The sequence below is a fragment of the Saccoglossus kowalevskii genome, chromosome 19 (genome assembly GCF_978046115.1).
Source record: "Saccoglossus kowalevskii chromosome 19, keSacKowa6.1, whole genome shotgun sequence".
In the NCBI taxonomy this organism is placed as follows: domain Eukaryota; kingdom Metazoa; phylum Hemichordata; class Enteropneusta; family Harrimaniidae; genus Saccoglossus; species Saccoglossus kowalevskii.
Window position 1 is genome coordinate 11,524,196 of NC_140659.1, and position 12,243 is coordinate 11,536,438.

Here is a 12,243-nt window from a genome sequence, read left to right on the forward strand (position 1 = left end):
AAATACAAACGAAATGCTTTATGTGTTTTTCATGTTTGTGACAAAAGCAAAAAAAAGTATGTCACCAGCTGGTTTGCTCAGGTGGTCTCCCATGCAATTACTAGCCATGCCAGATTAATCTTAACTTTTGTGAAAGGTCGATCACCTGACTACTCGGCTATTAGAGACATTTGCATTTTATTTGAATTGACGGCCATTTAATGTTTGGAAATGTTTCAAAATTGCATTCGTTTTGCACTTGTGTCTTTCGAGGGTGACCTATGACCTCTACGTGCTTCAGCAGTCCGTACGATGATAATCGGCCATTAACGACATATTTATTCACTTTTTCGAACTTTTAACGATGGGTCACGATAATATAACAACCTAGGTCACATTTCAATGTAAATTTGTCAACTTTACAATCACTTTTCACAACTTTGTAAGCAGTTTGTTTATCATTTTACGCTTTGATACAGGTATAATCTGCTAATATAAGAAGTTTCTCCAACACATTTACTAATTTTTTTCTATATTTTTAACTGCGGGTTCGATGTAACAATGACTTAGGTCAAATATATTAGCAAACCCACCAACTTTTCAAATGCTTTTCATATCATTTTAGGCTGTTTTGGAACACGTTACGGTTGGCTCATATGGCACTCTGCTAGTATACAGGACTATCACTTGCATTTTATTCACTTTTCCTACTTTATAACTTCATGGTTAGATATGACAACAACTTAGTTCAAATGTACAAGCAAATCTACCAACTTTGCACTCACTTTGCACAACTTTGCACGACGTTTTAATAGCTTACATCCATTATGTGCCAACCGCAAAAACTAGGGGTACATTGAAAATACGTGCAAATTTGAAAACATTCTATAAACTTAAAATATCAAAATAATCAGCACGACTTTCTACTATAAATGTGTGACATCATAGAAATAAAAATACAAAAAAATGCTTTAAGTCTTTTCATGTTTGCGACGAAAGCAAAAAAAAAAAAAGTATGTCACCAGCTGGTTTGCTCAGGTAGTCTCCCATGCAATTACTAGCCATGCCCGATTAATCTTAACTTTTGTGAAAGGTCGATCATCTGACTACTCGGCTATTAGGGTCATTTGAATTTTATTGGAATTGACGGCAATTTAATGTTTGGAAATGTTTCAAAATTGCATTCGTTTTGCACTTGTGTCTTTCGAGGGTTGACCTACATGTGCATGACCTTTACGTGCTTAGCAGTCCATACGATAATAATCGGCCATTTACGACATATTTATTCACTTTTTCGAATTTTTATCAATGGGTCTCGATAATATAGCAACATAGGTCTCATTTTATGTCACATTATATGCAACGTTTTATGTGGATTCAATGGCACGTATGAATCGCTTTTAAATAATCGAAATTCGTGAAGACTGTAGCGCTTTAAAGGGCGGTGGTCTTCGCCTCGCGTCCTGTTCGACATAGGTTCCATAGACACGTATACAAGGAGTGTGAAATTCGAACACACACTAGCTGACGATCATGTTTTTTGTGCTTATTTCAGACAATACGTAGTTGGAGAGCAACGCATTGAATGTGTTACAGTCCAATGCATGGATGCCGTTATTAGATGCTACTGAACTCAATGAATGTAATTGCCACAGTCAGCTGGCGCACACGTAATAATGAAATAAATACGATATTTACTATATGGGGGTCGCCATCTTGAATGACGCATACAACTAAATAGAGACAAGTTGTGAAACGCGTTTTTCAGATTCCTACAAATCAGGACAAAAATACCAATCTTTCACAAAAATACGGTCCGTTGGGGTTATATTAAGCCAACCGATAACAAAACTCGGCCTAATTCGTCGTTTTTGTGTGGAAAAATCCCTTGCATACGAACACCTAATTACGCGAAGAACCTAGAACACTAAGCCGGGGTATTTGAAACCGAAATTGTCATCTAAGCGTTAGGCCGTCGCTGATTGGCTGCTGAGCTGGAATGCCAATTTTTAGTTTTAAATACCCCCAGTTAAAAGGTACCATTACTGTTGTTCAAATTTCATTTCACTCGGCAAGTATATTCATGTACCCCAAGAGAAAAATATCGTACTTCTTAATATTGTTTATTTCTGCTATGTTTCGAAAAACGGTACTCCTGAAGGGACAACTTTGTTTGCTCTCAGACCTCAGACCTCAGACCTAATCCCATATGAGGTGTGGAAATACCGATTTTGATTTCGTGACGAATCAAAGTAAACTGCAGTACATATGTTATAAGGTGGGGAACTATTTTTCAATAATATAATACCCCATGTAAGGTAAGCAGTCATATGTATGGAGTGTGATAGTGGGCTCTGGGAAATACCGTATGGTAGTTTTTGCTTTGTTATATCAAATAATAGTTATATTATACACTTCAAACCATAACTTAGGTATTCATTTTTTTCTGTTAACAATGCATATATCATTATGAGGTTATTACCAGGTCACACCAGCACTGTACAGTGCAATGTTGTTGTTTACATCATTGCGGTTAATATGACGTAGATAAATTAACTTTGCTGATCCTTAAAGAAACTTCTTTACTGACACAAATCTTATCGAGGAAATCGATAACCTTGACACGATGCCCGTACCTATGCTAAGATTAGGTATTAGATGACTACCTAATAATGGTGAGAAGGGAAATCAGAAAAGAGGGGTGATGAGATATGCAATAAAACCCGGATATACAGAAGAGGATATATGGTGAAGTTGTGACTGAGTCAACCAATCTATGATATCTAATGTCGACATTTTAAAAGCTCCTGTATGAAATGTGACGAATCCATGTGCTGTTTGATAAATTATTGTTTGAACAAATGATAACCTCTGTCCTTGTTTACTAGTATGTCACAGGAACCTCGACATCACATACGTAACAAGGGGCGTCGATTTAGTGTTTACGGATAGTTAACAATCACGCCACCGCCATTAACTCATAACCACTCCTGCAAAATGCTTCAAGCTCCTGAAATAGCACCTAATCCTGCGTTGTTTACATCGATTCCAGAAACGCCACAGCAGAAAAAGCCAGGACAACTGACAGATGGTCAACTGAAACAATTTTTCGGCGAGGTAAGGATAGTACAAGTGTTATTCAGAAAGGGGCGGTTCTCGAACATTGCGCGGGATAGTATGGAATTGACTCAAGCTCTTGAAACTCTGTTGAACAAAAATGTCTATAATATATGAAAGATATTCAATTCTTTTATTGATGGTATCCAATGTATCCTTGAAAATGTTTGCTTGTAGGTGTGCATTAAAACCACAAAACTACCTACAAAACATGTTTCCAGCCCAGTTCAAAAGGTGTCGATTGCTTATTAAAGCGGTGGTGTCGTCACCTGTGCATGCGTCAGATGGCCATAGCGTGTCACTGTTTACAAACAAGCGTCTACCCATGAGCCTTTGCGTTTTTAGCGTGTGTTGTTATCGTCGCTTGGGACTCAATTCCCGCGCGTGCGCAGGTGACGACTCTCCCTCTTTAAATAACTACAGCATACAGAAGATACTTTTTAAATACGGCTATTCAAATCATTTAACAAATTGTGGTTCCATACCCTTGATGTAAATTATTAATTTTTATAACTTACATTCACAATATACGTTGGTTAAAATGCCATTATTGGTTTCCATGGAGATGGGAAAATCTTTTTTTTCAATATACACTAATTATTGCTAACTATGCGAAATACTTATGAATAATTTTTTTCTTGTATTGATATAATACGTTACATGTAATTAGCATGCAAACAAGCTAATTAATATGCATAGTTCTATAAAATATTATCAGTAATTTATCTTCACAAACAGCATGTACCTAGTTTCAACCCATTCAAAACATAACCTAATTTAAACAGTTAGTTAGTTTGAAAAAAATAGTTAATATAATATGCGTTGAATACTGTAGACTCTTATTCGATGAGCATATAAGCAAACAACCTAATTAAAGTTTAGTAACGTCTCAGTTTCGAGTCATGTCATTAATCAGTTGATATTGTTTCGATGTTCAGTCCTGGTGTCTGAAGTTCGAAAAACCTACTGGTAATTTTTAATGCTGATCATAAAAATGCAACATTAAAACAGCGACAGCTCAGTACTGCGTTATATTACATGCCTTCATCCGCCCGCTAATTGAACACTGGCACACACATCCGGTGATTTTTGCGGTCCAGTGAGCCATGTACGGACCGTCGTCAATATCAACAGAGAGGAAGTATCCCCTCCCCCTTAAGTTAGTTCACATATGATGCGATATAGGTAAACACTCTCTGGTACACCGAAAACCAGCGTGTTAACATCACCCTCATGATCTATATAAAACAAGTCACGTGACCAAACAAAAGCTGTGACCCTCATTACCACCATTTTATTCCGATGTTTTCCGAGCCTGAAATAGCGCCAAATCCTGGGTTGTTCTCGACAGTTCCAGTGCAACCCAGAGAGTCGAAACCAGGTCAGCTAAGTGACTGTCAAGTAAGACATTATTTCGAACAGGTAAGACGTAACGGTTACGTGGAAATGTAGCATACCAGAGGTCACGGGGAGGTCATTGCCCATAAAACGTCGACACTCACATAAGCCCTCGACATAAGCCCCGTAATTGTGATACGTACGTCTTCAATTCAGCAAAGTACACCTGTGTTCGACAGTCATTGTTGTAAACATGGAAGGTACTAATTTCATGATGAAACCCCGCCCCTTCACCGGTCACACACTCCCATGATGCATTGCGCTAACCAATTTAATGATGTCACAGTCTATTTAAAATGTAGTGATGACATATTATGTAAATGAATATTTGTGTGCGAACAAGTGTCTAGTTTGATAATCGGAGCTAATTTTAATTAAAACCGAGAAAATGACAGTTACATGACTGAACGTGTGACAAATATGAATGTGAAAGTGGTCTGTAACAATTAACGTTAAATTATGCGTTATTTTAGGTAATTCATGAAACAGAGAAGCAGACGTAAAAGTCTAGATTTTGATATTGACGCAGCGTGTTGAAGACAGGAAATTCATATTAATGAGTGTGTAACTATTTAGAAAAATTTATAAAAAAATGCACACAAATAGAAACGTTCATAGTAGAATAGCCCAATGCATTCGTGAAGATTTTAATAAATACCACACCGGGAACATTTGCATCCGTGTGCGTGAATTGTGGTGTGTTCCTTTTGCGGCATCACTAGCTCTTCCGTTTGACGTGCTCCCCCTCAGCCATGGGTTGGTCATTGTTTTGCCTTTCACAATATTATCTGTTCATTGTTTTTGAACCCAAGAAACGTGTATGTTTACAAACTCGTTTGAGGAGGGGTAAAATCTACGATACTATGAGCATAAATCAGTAAATCATGACATTATCGTGAGCGCGATTATTTGTAATGCTTGTAAAAGTGTGATTTAGCGAATTTCATCAATTAGGTCATGTGACCGACAATTTGCGTAGACATAAATTGTTTAAGGGGGCGTTGTTATGTAAAAGAGTTGCTTGTCCAAATTTCTGGGTTGGAGATTCAGAATATTGAAGCCCGGTTTACATGATCCAATGTATTTGATCAAACTAGATTAGTTTTATCTGATGGCAAAATAGGTGCTTGTTCGATTAAGAATAAGCCGGCCTGTAAATGACGGTGGCGGGTGCGTCAAAAACGCCCCAAGCCGAAGCCATTGGACATTACATGGAAGACAGAAGCGAGATGATTAACGTAAAGTAATGATAATTATTGAATTTCGATATATAATTTTACAATCAAACATACACAAAAATACAATGTAATTTTGATTGATTGATTCTTACGTTAAACGACATTTTTTTTAATATTCAATACTTTCTTATATTTAAGGGTTATCTTATAGTGCCCGATTTCTTCAGTAAAGATGAGCTTCAACCTGTCAGAGATGCCATAGAAACATGCGTAGACTCGCTTGTAAACAAATTGTATGACGCTGGCAAAATTAAAGGTGAATATACAATGTAACCATGTCCATAACAATATAAGTCATGACAATCGTTCCTCGTTGACATATATAAATCTGATAACTCGCTTAGCCAAGTCTGACGTACATATAATAGATATAGTCAATAAATCAGAAGTCATAGTAAATTGTACGATCTTAAACTATGTCGCAGTAATAGCGCCACCTTTCGGATGACGTTGCTTGACTTCATTATTTTATAGAATCACAATTGCCCGAAAGCATGGGCATTGGACACGCAAAATTGTAAAAACAATATATAGAGACAAATAAACAACGTTATTACTGGCATTATATTATTCCATGATTTGTGTACAAATTCGCGTGTTAAGTGCCAGTGCCTGAAAGAGTGTAAATTGGCATTAATAATTACATTCGTTTCACAGATTTCTCCACTGGCGGATCCCGAAATTCGGTAAGAGGGGCGCTCCTATTTACGTGGGCTAGGCCTGGCGCGCCTCCTCCTAAATCCGCGCGTGTTCTCTGTGTGTACTCGTGTTTTGGTTTTTTTTAACAACAAGATTGCAAACAATATTGTTATTCTGTTTAAGGTTTAGTCTGTGCTTCCGTTATTAAGAATCCGGTAAGTGGCTACCCCACTAAAATGTATGTACTGAAAGTTATTTACTGTGGTTGGATATTTAAAAGTCCACAGAGAAAACTTTAGGGTACCGAAGTATTTTTTTACAATAAGAACATCAGTTTTATGTATTTACGAGCAATTTTCAATTTGAAAAGTCGCCAAATTAGTGCTTGACGTTATGTTGAAGTAAACAAATCAGTGTTCTTATTCTTGAAAAAAAAGCCATTTAACCATATGGTAAAAACTTGATTACATTATAATTTATGTGATTTGCATAAGACTGTAAACATGACATGTAATCTACTAGTAATTTGCCGAATTAAAAAAAATCTATGTAAACGTGTTTTTGTTAGATAAGCATATTGAAGCTGGACTCTTCCAGCGAATGGCTCTGATCGAAAAGGAGTTTCCGGGAGCATCTGTCGTCTTACATAAAAACGGACGGCTATCCCAGGTAGGTGACTGAGTTGCATAAATTACTTAATATAATTCTGATTGGATCTGGATGTTAGCTCAAAGACATTAGAAAGAGAGGGACACGTAACTGCGGTATTTCTTTTCATGTAACGTATTTTGGTACTTGGTTAATCCGCTTCTTTTCTATTGTCTTTGGTTAGCTGTAGTATTTCTCAACTAATTGGATTTACTCGTACACGTCATGTGATCTATAACGGGTTGGCCTACTATGATTATAACATATAACATTTATGCTCATGAATTGTGTACTTGTAGGCATTGAGAAACCTATGGTCCAATGACAGACTGTTAAATGTGGTAGAGCAGATGATTGGTCCAAATATAGCTGGTCATCCGGTATGGAATCTACGAGTTAAGGTAACTAAGTTTATTTATTTATTTATTTATTTATTTATTTATTTATTTATTTATTTATTTATTTATTTATTTATTTATTTATTTATTTATTTATTTATTTATTTATTTATTTATTTATTTATTTATTTATTTATTTATTCGTTCGTTCGTTCGTTCGTTTGTTCGTTCGTTGATTCATTCATTCATTCATTCATTCATTCATTCATTATTCATTCATTCATTTATTTATTTATTTATTTATTGTTTGTTTGTTTGTTTGATTGCTTGCTTGCTTGCTTGCTTGTTCGTTCGTTCGTTCGTTCGTTCGTTCATTCATTCATTCATTCATTCATTCATTCATTCATTCATTCATTCATTCATTCATTCATTTATTTATTTATTTATTCGTTCATTTCAGCCCCCACAGTGCGAACAAGCTACCGTCCCCTGGCATTAAGGTAACATTACTCATACTGTGCATAGCATACCAGTCCTTCAGTTGATTCTTGTCTAATATTCTGCACCGTTTCTATTGCAAATATTACATCGTACAATTACCTCATGCCATGACATATCATAGTATTTTTACACACTGTGTATCTTACTCTAGATAATGCGTATTTGGATAGCAACGCATTAAATGTCTTACAACCTACTGCATGGATACCGTTATTAGATGCCACTGAACTCAATGGATGTATGAAGGTACATAATTGTACTTTTTATCGGGAATCAAATGCAAATATAATTATTGTTGCATCTACAATTCGCATTGCAGACTTAATCAAATGACATCACACCTCCGTCGTACAAACATTTGCAGTAGCGGGTTTGCAAATATTTTTATTTTGAGCCAGGTTGCCAGGGGAGGTCACAAATCTGGGATTTTAGGTAAACATATAGCCTGTGCTGGTGATACGTGGTATGTTTACATGACTGAAGAGGAAATGGTAAAGACTCTGGGAGTCAATATGAAGGAAGATATTGTGACGTGTGAAGTGCCGTATGGTGGGGTTCTATTTATAAATAATATGATCCCCCATGTAAGGTAAGCAGTCATACCTTTTTGTAGACAGTAGATTCCTTTACACCGCCGTTTGTTGCGAAGTTGATTATTGTGAATATAAAATTAAAAGCACTGCTATGTAAACAACCTCGAAGTCCTTAATGTCTGCGCTGATGACACGTGCGCAATGTGGTTTATTGATGATAATATTTGGTGTTGTGGTCGTATATATGTACATTTCGTTCATTTGCACATATTATTTCTTCATCATCATAGCCTCGAAAACTATTCTACTGACATAATATGGAGCCTCGATCTGAGATGGCAGAGACCTGACTTACCTAATGGATTCTATGGTTTGAAAGATAATGTATTGATGCGAACCAGTGACAATCCTAACATGGAAATCGACTTTGATACGTTTGACAAAGTGGACAGAAATAAAATATTGGAGGTATGCAATTAGTTTTGTTTGTTTGCCCAAGATACCCGAGCCGGCGCGTCATGTAAAGTAATGAACGTAACCGTAAGCTTTTCGAATAATTAATGAACATTTTTTAAAGCTGATCAGCAAACCAGTTACCTGTAAATTGAATTGTGTGTGGCCATTTCTCATATAGGCACTTGTTTGTAATCTGTATTAATTATGAACAGCACATGCAACTATGAAATTGAAGTCATAACAATTCAAAACTTTCACTAGATATATTCTCGACCCGTTTTTGAGTGTGACAGACTTGAAAAAAAAATTCCCAGTTTCACAGCATGAAGTGCACTTTAAAAAATATCACAATAAAAAAGTTACTTTTTAAACAGATAATGCATAAAAAGTTCACATTATTATATATACGTTTCTTTTGCAGAACACTGACGAGTTTGATACTACTATACCAGGTCCGTGGATGACAAGATGGGGAGTAACTCACCACAATAGACATACTGCTAAACTTCTGGAATCTCCCGGTACAACAACATGGCATAAATCTTGAATGCGTATCGATATACGGAATAACTTAATGTATCACTGATAATATGTGTTGTATCTTTTAATTTAAGGAAATTTACATTGTAATTTTTTCTGAGAGGTGTTGATTTTTATTTTGTAAGTTTCTCATGCAATGTATATTTATGCGCAATGTTACATAACACTTAGTTACAGTCAGTTGATTGGCTATGTTATGGTATAGTGCCGCCATGTCGTTGGAATGGTCTACCTGCTGTGGGCACGGTGCATGTACTGGAAAGTTGATATATTTCTATCAAATGAGTCCGGGTTCGAATTATAGGTCAGATTTTAAAAATAAAAGTATTACATATTTGTTATCACAATTGCTGCCAATTTTGAAATTGATCTGCGACATTAATAATTGTAAAAACGACAAAGAGACGACACAATTCTATGCTGGAGTGATGTTTAATAATAAACGAACTGTAACTGACTGACTGGCTTGCTATTATTGTTGAATAATTACGTTATTCTCGTGTATGTTCTACAAGAATCAGTAAAAAAAGTCCTCTATACGATGAATGGTTTCAAAATAACACAAACGATTACTGAAAGATGATGATAAATATTTTGGTAATTGTAATGCATTGGTGATACAGTGGTTTTAATTTTACGCGCATAAACGATCCATAATTACATATATTTATTCATACAATATAGTTGAATAATTAAACAAAGAGTACATTTACTAATTATCCTGTGTTTTTTTAGTTATTACATTTTAGCAAATAATACATGAATGTTTCTGTGGTTTTCGTACTCCCTGTAGAGAGAATGTGTTGTTTTCATCTGTGTTGTATCTAAATAATTATATGACTGGTTTGATTTGAACTTGAAAAATCTAGTCTTTACATGCCTATTATTTTGTTTCATAGTCTGATCAAATGGGTATCCGCACATGTCTAAGACATTCTTTCGAGTAGATTTAAACTATTCAGATAATCAGGGTTTAATGGTTTATAATAAAATAAAAACAAAAACTGCACTCTTGTTTTCACAGTGATGCAGCATGTTTACTGATCTTTTTATCAGTGTAAATGTGCAACTTAAAAGGTCCACCAAGTAAAATTATAAAATAATTTTATACAAAATGGCGGTGCAAATTTCTATTTATTAATCCACAAATTTAGTTGAAATTTACATTGTGGCGGCTATATTCATTGTGATGCGGTAAAATGAACAAGCATGCTCAGTATGTTTTCAGACATTATGGCAAATCATTGTTAAATCAATCAAGACCCAAAATATAGTAATTCGCCGGGTCATATGAACTTTAGAATAAAGGGTAATGCCTATTTTAAAGTTATAAATATAATACGATAATACGAACAAAGATGACCGATTGGGCGCCGGGGGGCATTCTATGTTCAGCAATGTATCCGCATTTTAGTCGTGCTTCACAAAATTGATTGATATTTGGCATTTTGACAAGACAATATTAATTAATGTGTAAATTAAGAACAGACGCGGGTTACTAGTAAAAAAAATAGGTGCAAACATTCCCTCTTTTGAATGCTTAGCAAGCTTTAGCAAGGCTGTACACAAATAATAAAAAAAAAAACATGGTGAAAAAAAGAGGGGATCTCCATTATGCACTATATTTAACTTTTAACAAAATGATAATACAATACGATAATTTGGAACTGTTACAGCCATTTTAATTATGGGCATTAGCAAACTTCTTACCGAGTAAATTGTTATGCAAATTACAATTATCTCAGCTTCTTTTTAGTGCACGTCCGGTCCCAGAACTTTAAAAAAAATAGCTCCTTGACGCTTTGACCTTTTGTTTTGAAATTTTCACAAATGTTTGACAATGTGTTTATCTTCAAAACGCCGTCGGGGCATTGTTTTGGGTTGAACAGTGTTACAACAATCGTACAGACAACTAGCCTTGGTGTTAATTTATGCATAAACTTGAAGTAGTGGAATTTGAGCTGCCGCCCTGCAAAATTGACAACCGGTAGACAGTTTTCAAGACGGCACTTTCTTCATAGTAAACAGATGTACCCATAAACCAATTTTGACAGGAAACAGAAGCATGGTTTAGAAGCTATTTTTTTAAATCACTTTTAACCAAAAACGCACATTTTTGTGCACATTTCAAACTACAGTGTCCATAAAAACATACTAAAAAAATTTAAATTCATACAATAAGCTTTCCGAAAATATATAGTTTTGTGGACAATGGAGGTTATCTTGGTTTCCTAATTAACTAGTTAAAATACCTGTCAGGTAAACTGCATCTCTACCTTAAAGCATTACTCATTGTTGATGTGTTGATGAGTAAAGGCTCCATCAAACAAATAAAACAAAGAAAATACAAATCGCGAGTAACCAAATCTGTTTTTATGCAAGCAATCACTTAGTCAGCCATTTTTTAAATAAATAAATAAATAAATAAATAAATAAATAAATAAATAAATAAATAAATAAATAAATAAATAAATAAATAAATAAATAAATAAATAAAATATATGATAGTTGACAACTTGGAACAACTTCATAAGTTATATATAGATTCATGAACTTGTTAAACTTAGACCTGTTTCAGTAAATTGCTTTCAAGTTAGGTGCAAATTCTTACATGTTTCGACTTTGTTAACAACTGACAATGACACACAGGAATCATTATGATATATTAATAAATTAGAGTTCATACATCAGTGATCAACTGATGTCACATTGTATTTCAACCTTTAAACCCTGAACCTATTTTGTTTTAAACATAGTCTTGTTGGAGCTTCAACGAATTTGCACCAATCGCCGGCCACTCGTCGTGTACTGCAGTGACCTTTGTTTACTACCCATGATTCTCTGTTTTCCCATGAC

General features: G+C 35.1%; 1 pseudogene across 1 annotated transcript; it reads left to right on the top strand.

Annotated features, from left to right (window-relative positions):
- The first annotated feature begins 2,946 nt into the window (after positions 1-2,946).
- On the top strand, positions 2,947-10,251 carry LOC100368117 (uncharacterized; annotated as a pseudogene). Its single transcript, XR_014927405.1, has 9 exons — positions 2,947-3,096; positions 5,871-5,988; positions 6,940-7,040; positions 7,319-7,420; positions 7,818-7,857; positions 8,010-8,104; positions 8,257-8,447; positions 8,682-8,859; positions 9,269-10,251. The product of XR_014927405.1 is annotated as an uncharacterized LOC100368117 (transcript).
- Positions 10,252-12,243: the final 1,992 nt, after the last annotated feature.